Source organism: Crocodylus porosus, unplaced genomic scaffold (assembly GCF_001723895.1).
Source record: "Crocodylus porosus isolate Cpor-Errol unplaced genomic scaffold, CroPor_comp1, whole genome shotgun sequence".
In the NCBI taxonomy this organism is placed as follows: Eukaryota; Metazoa; Chordata; order Crocodylia; family Crocodylidae; genus Crocodylus; species Crocodylus porosus.
This window is the reverse complement of record NW_017728910.1, coordinates 44042756-44049234: the sequence shown is the minus strand read 5'-3', so window position 1 is coordinate 44049234 and position 6479 is coordinate 44042756. Positions and strand designations below refer to the sequence as shown.

Genomic DNA, 6479 nt, shown 5'->3' with positions numbered 1-6479 from the left:
CAGCGCAGAGCTCAGCTGGGTATGGTATGGGTCTGAGGGAGGGCTGGAAAGGGTGTGGAGCCCACTCCTCACATTCCCTCCCATTGAACACAGCCCCAGCAGGCAGGGGTGATGGCAGCAGCAGCAGGCAGGGGCGCTTGTAACCGGCACAGGTGCTGCCACCCAGTGGCATGTGGCTCCAGCCAGCGCTGCACATCATGGCAAGGAGCACAGCCCGCCCAGCCAAGCCACCTCTGCTGTTGGCACTCCCCGCTGCACACATACAGCCCTGTCCTCAGGGGCAATGTGTAGGGAGGGCACGCAGGTGCACATGCACCCCCTGCAAAAAGGTGGCACTTGTGGGTGGTCACTGCTCGCCACCGAGACTGCCACCGGCATCTGCGGACAGTCCCCAATCCCTGCTGGCCACTGCTGATGCTGCCACCGGCAGCTGCAGGTGATTGCAGACCCTTGGTTGGAGCTTGCCACCCCCGCCACTGACAGTACCAGTAGAGCTCTCTGTGGGAGCTCCCCACTTACTGCCGCCACGCTCCCACCACCGCCATGCTCCCCCAGCTGCCGGAGGGGCATGCGCCATTCATGCCTGTACTTGCACACCAGAGGGAAGCTCCATGAGCTGCAGCTGGCTGCCTTTCCCACTCTCTGCCACACAGGTCCTGGGACTCTGCTGGAAGCAGAGGGGAGCCCTGCCTGCTGCTTCCCTGAGGAGTCCTGGGATCTGTACAGCAGGGAGCAGTGCAGGCAGCTGACACCAGCACATAGAGCTTCCCTCCAGTGGTACATGAGTGCAGGGGCTGTGCATGCACAGTACAGTCCTGGTAACACAGGGGGCCCGGCAGGGCTGCGCTCCTCGCCGTAACATGCAGCACTGATCAGAGTTGTGTGCAGCCAGGCGCCAGCATGTGCCACTATTTGGCTGCCACCACCTGTAGGGTCTGCATGCCATGGGGAGGAGTGGGGAAGGGAAGTGTGAGGGCATCCCCACACCCGCTCCACCCTTCCTCACCCCATATTTGCCACACACACACACACACAGCCTGCCCCCAGAATACCCCCACATGTACACAAACCCCCAACATACCCTATGCCCACCACACAGCCACACCTCTCACCCCACCACACACACCCAGCACCCTCACACCACACCTTACAGATGCACACACACCATGCACCCTGCACACACAAAAATAAATTTTTAGTCTGTTATACTGAGTTATTATGCAAATCACCTCTATATACAGTATGCAAACAAATCATGACAAAAATATTTTTTGTAATAAAATTAAAATAAGTTATAGTAGGTGTTTGACTTTTAGTGTATGATTCAGTTTTTTTTCTGATACCAAAATGGCAACTCTCTCTCTCAAAAGGAGTATTTCCAGGGGTCAAGTGAAGGGACTTCTGGGGGCAAAGTTTAAGGGTTAGGAGCAGGACTTCTGATCCAAAGATGGTAACCAGGGGGCAGGGCAACTGTCAAGGGGCGGGGCTACCCATGCAGCCCTCAAAAGCACACCAAACCTCATTAAGTGGCCCTCCACTGGAAATAAATTGCCTGCCCCTACTGTAAGCTACAACAAAGATTTCCACTCCCCACATCTTAAGTTCTAAACAGCCAGATTCCCCTTATTTCTTTCTGAATTAGGCAGATATCAGTGGAATTATATAAGTGCAACAACAATGCATGTGAAACTAGAACGGGGAGGTAAGGAAATTGTATAGTCTTCCTCATTTCTACCCTCTGTTTTATAAATACATATTACATTAAGTCTTTAAATTCATGACTACATACTGTTTGCTCCTTACCATACTTACCTACCTCCAATCACTATGGCATTTGAGTACCAACCAATCCAAATTTACCTATCCCTCACCCCTGCCCCTTAAATAGGGAAGTATTATTTTTCCCATCTAACAGATAGCTAGCTTCCCCACACCTCAGTTTCCTAAGGCTAGATCAGGGTGGACAAAGTTTGGCCTGCAGGCCCGATTCAGCCAGCAATGGACTCCATTTCCCAGCACCCCCTGCCGACCTGGCTGGGGCTGGTCTTCATGGAGACCCCAGCCACAGCTGTGCTATGATAGTGCAAGGCTGGCATTGTCACGGACACTGGCCCCAGCCACACTGTCAGGGCAGGGGGATGCTCCAGAGCTGCTGGGATCTTGTGGTGGGGGCAGCTTGGCTCAGGGCCAAGGCAGAGTTGCAGTCTGCAGCCTGCATGCTCCAGATGGGGGTGCGCAGGCAGTGGATCGTGGCTCTGTCCTGGCTCAGGGCCAGGCTGTCACCACTGCAAGGAACCAGTGCAAAGATGCCATCTGTAGTCTGTATGCTCCAGACAGAGACATGCAGGCAGTGGATCGTGGCTCTGCCCTGGTCCCCGGACCAAGTTGCCCCCACCACAAGATCCCAGGGGCTCCAGAGCAGCCTCTGCTCTCCCTTGCTGCCCACCCTGCCAGCACTGCTGGGGCTGGTCTCCATGGTAACCCCACCAGCCTTGCACTATGACAACACAGATGCCGCCACCATGGAGACCACAGTGTCCCAGCCAGGCGGGCAGGTGCTGCTGGGAAGTGGGAGTCTGGCTGCCGGCCAGATCCACTATTTTGCCCACCCCTGGGCTAGATTTACAGACACAGGCATTTTGACACTGAGCATTCATTCTCACAACTTTCATGTGGCTGGCCCTAGGACTGGCAGCAAACCTACAGTCTTATGTTACCATTTCTTTGAGCAAACACAGGAGGTTGCACAATTCAGACTTACTATCCTGAGTTCCTTAATACTATTTTCCTAAAAACTTGAATGCATCACTGGAGAGGACTGCAGTTGATTTTAAAATCCTGCCTGCATCATTAGCAGCCAGCAAGTTTGGGGCAGGCTGCAATTATGTCTGCTCTGCACTGCTTCCTGTTTACAGCCACATAAAAGGAATACCTGGTAGCCCAGAAAGAAGCAGCAGAACTCCAAAGTTCATCAGATAGTAGCAACCCCCAAAATGGCAGTGTTCGCTAATAATCTGATAACAGTTCCATCAGAGGCTTCATAGGTTGCTTCACCAATAGATTTCTTTATCTGCCTTAGTATTTTGTAGACTATCTACATTAAATGCATTAAATGACAGCTAAATGATTTTTTTAAAGTTACTAAATAGTATATAGAAGAATGTCTACACAAAGCAATTAAAAAGGAATTGAAAAAATATGTTAATATTTACACTTTAGAGGAGCATTTCTGTTTCAGTCCAGCTGGAGGAAGATGTTATTCTTGTTAAACATAGTTTTCTTACAACTGCTAGTATTTTCTTGGAAGACTTCACAAGATGACCTAGAAAACCAGTAACAAGAATATAGTGTCATATCTTGGTAGGATGCAATTAAACCAAAGAAACTCTAAGCAAAAACTGCAGTCAATTTCATGTGCTCCATAAACTCTCAAGGAAAGAGTTTCACAAATTAACCACCACATTTTTTTTTTTAAATCACGTGTTGCATCAAAATATCTAGGGGTGCACCAATAAAGATGCTGGGGGCTGATACCAATAGCCAATTTTTAAGAAGGCATATCAGCCAATACCGATCCGATTTCTGATACAGCTGCATCCAGCTGGTAAGTCTGTTGTGGTTGAAAGGGAGTGGGGAGGGGAGGGATGGGGCAGGAAGTAACAGATCAATGCCCACTGTGGTGAGGGGGGGCAGGGTCATTCAGTGGAGGAGGGGCGTGTTCCCCCCGGATCTGGGAGGAGGGAACGGTGGGGCAGAGCAGGCGGGCTGCAGCTGCTGGCTAGAACTGGGGCCGCACACAGCGCCCTGCCAAGTCACACTGTACCCACGCCATGGGGCAGGCGCCACATGAGTACCAGACAGGGGGGTAATCCCTGATGCCCCCCACTCTGCGCAGGGGGGACTTTGCCAAGAGTGCTCAGAAGCCCCAAATCACCGCTCCTGCAGCTGGGACTAGGTTGGGGCCAAGCAGGGGATTGGGCTGGGCTGGGCTGGGCTGGGCAGGGCAGGGCAGCCATGGGGGCTTCTCTCACCTGGAGAGAGGCAGGCACAGCCAGGAGGCTGCATGTTCTCCCATGGATCTTCTGGCTGTGCCTGCCTCTCCCTGGTTGATCCAAATTACTGAATCTCTCCAAAATCGGCACCAAATCTTCCAAAGCCAATTCAATTCAGGACAGTGATCTGAATCTCCAAATTGGCCAAATCCAAATGGAACACTTTCCTATTCACACAGATCTAGTGTGCAATAGGTGGACAAAAGCCCAGGGGCTGCATAACCCTCTGTGGGCTGCCTGAGGCCCATGGGCTACCAGCTGGATAGCCCTGAGCTAAAATTCACCAATAAGTCTAGGCAGGTACACGAGAGAGTATAAAGAGAGAACAAAAGTGATCCTTTGCTTTTCTTATACGGGCTATCTATACCAGAACTAACAAAATGTACAAGGAAGCAATCTCTGCACAGTTGCTATTCCCACTCAGCACTTGCTAGTGGATGGGACAGTGAGATCTGGGAAGACGGTTGGTTTTGCCCAACTCAGAAGAAAGCAGCCAGACAACATTGCTTGGGTTAAACTTCTGAACTGCAGTCAAAGCAGTATTCAACAGCATTTTTTAAAGCGATGCTTCTATCCAGCTAGAACATCTCTTATCACCAAAAAAAGAAAACAAAACAAAACAAAAACACCTCATGAGGAGGGATGTGGGGAGACGTAGTCAACACAGTAATCCCGCTCAGAAAAAAAAAAAAAAGCACCATATGCAAAAAGATCCTGTAATTCTGCCACACGTCTGAGAGCACACAAACTATGTTCACCATCTTGAGACATAATAGATAAGGGGGAGCAAAGATGGGAGGGACTGTTCTATGAAAATACAGTTCTCCCTTTGGCAGGAGTGGAGAGAGCTATAAAAACAGAAAGATTCATCTGTGTACAGAAGAAAGGGTGAACAACAAGGATCACAATCAGCAATTCTCACAATAGGAACACTGAGAAAGAGTAAACTTTGTAAAAACAAGATGCTTAACTCCACACCACAGCTTCACAGAACATAACCATGACATCAATTTGAAAAAAAAAGAGGCAATCTGGCATTAGCCATTTATCATCATGGATTCAAGTCTTAAAATAACATATATTGTTTAGCCTCTCAATTCCAACTTCTGGAAGGGTTGTATCTCAAAACTTGTACAACCAGAAAGACAATTTTCAAGTTCCAAAAGATTTCCCAGATACAGAAATGGGTGACATAGTGACAATTTTATCAGTGATCCTAAAGAAAGAACCAGTATGGAGACACTTCGCTTCCTGAAACATTATTTTTGAAAAAGTAAAGACAGCAGATACGGAGGGACAAGACTGAAATCTATCCTGTTTTCTCATGCTTTCAGACTAACCGTGCATCCACAGGCTGTCTCTACTCCAGTTTATGGGCTGGAAACACAAAAAAGACATAATTCTTATCCATCACTTCACTGGGGCGTTAATCCTCTGGTTCTGAATAGACACAGCCACTTTGGCTCGCTGATTCTGACAATCTCCGTCTTTTATACAAATCTATATGTGAAGATTATTTCTAAATTATTTTAAGTTCAATTCTTAATCTCACTACAAAATGCATACACAAGAAGCATCTACAGATACTGCCAACACCTTATACCACTAACCATAACAGGTTTGTATGACTAGGTTTGTGATAAAAAAGAAAAGTAACCAGGCAGGCTACTGTCATCAATGTAGATTTTCAGACCTGGGTGCACTGGGTTGGACATATGCCTAGATACACTCGATTGTTTTAATGAGCTTGGAAGTTCACATAAAATTTGGGACCTCAAGCTTTGTGGACAGTTAGCTGTGTTATGAAGATTTTTTTTTAGATAAGAATTCCATATTTTAATTGTTTTTTTAAAGTTCACTTCCTCTTAAAGAAACTTAATAGCTGAAAGATAAAAATTAAGAAAAAAAACCCAAACATATTCTAAGCTAATGGTTGTGCTGTTACACAGCTGAATAACATTTCTATTGATGCTTCTATAAACATGGTAATAAAGTTTCCCTATAACCAGAGATCCGGGCTTTGTTTCCCATGGAAAAACGGAGAAAATATCACGGATTCCCCGTTTTTAATTGGAGAAAATGCAGATTTCTCTTTTTAGCAGAGAAATCCGTGGATTCTCTACTTTTGCAAAGAACTCTTACAGGCTGGCACAGCTCCAGCCTGCAAGAGCCAATTGCCTACAAAACCTCCCACTGCCACCACAGAGCTGTGTGGCTGGCGGCAGTGGCACAGCGCAGAGTGGTGCTGGTGGGGATGGCTGCATGCCGCAAGGCCACCACCATGCTGCCGCTGCTGCCCAACGGCCAGCTGCACAGTTCTGGGCACAGCTCTGCAGCGGCAGCGGAAGGTTTTGTATGCAGTGGCAGTCATGGGCTTCCAGGTAAGTGGCAGCACCATGTGGGAGCCCAAGCCCCCATTCTGCCCCC

The 6479-nt window shown here is 48.3% G+C and overlaps 1 protein-coding gene across 4 annotated transcripts in view; it reads right to left on the bottom strand.

Annotated features, from left to right (window-relative positions):
- PIK3CB (phosphatidylinositol-4,5-bisphosphate 3-kinase catalytic subunit beta) overlaps positions 1 to 6479 on the bottom strand; it is a 170206-nt gene that overhangs the window by 115676 nt on the left and 48051 nt on the right. For all 4 annotated transcript variants that reach the window (XR_002100665.1, XM_019533092.1, XM_019533094.1 and 1 more), the window contains exon 2: positions 3213 to 3322. The gene's annotated coding sequence lies outside the window, so the exon portion shown is untranslated. The remainder of the gene's footprint in view (positions 1 to 3212; positions 3323 to 6479) is intronic.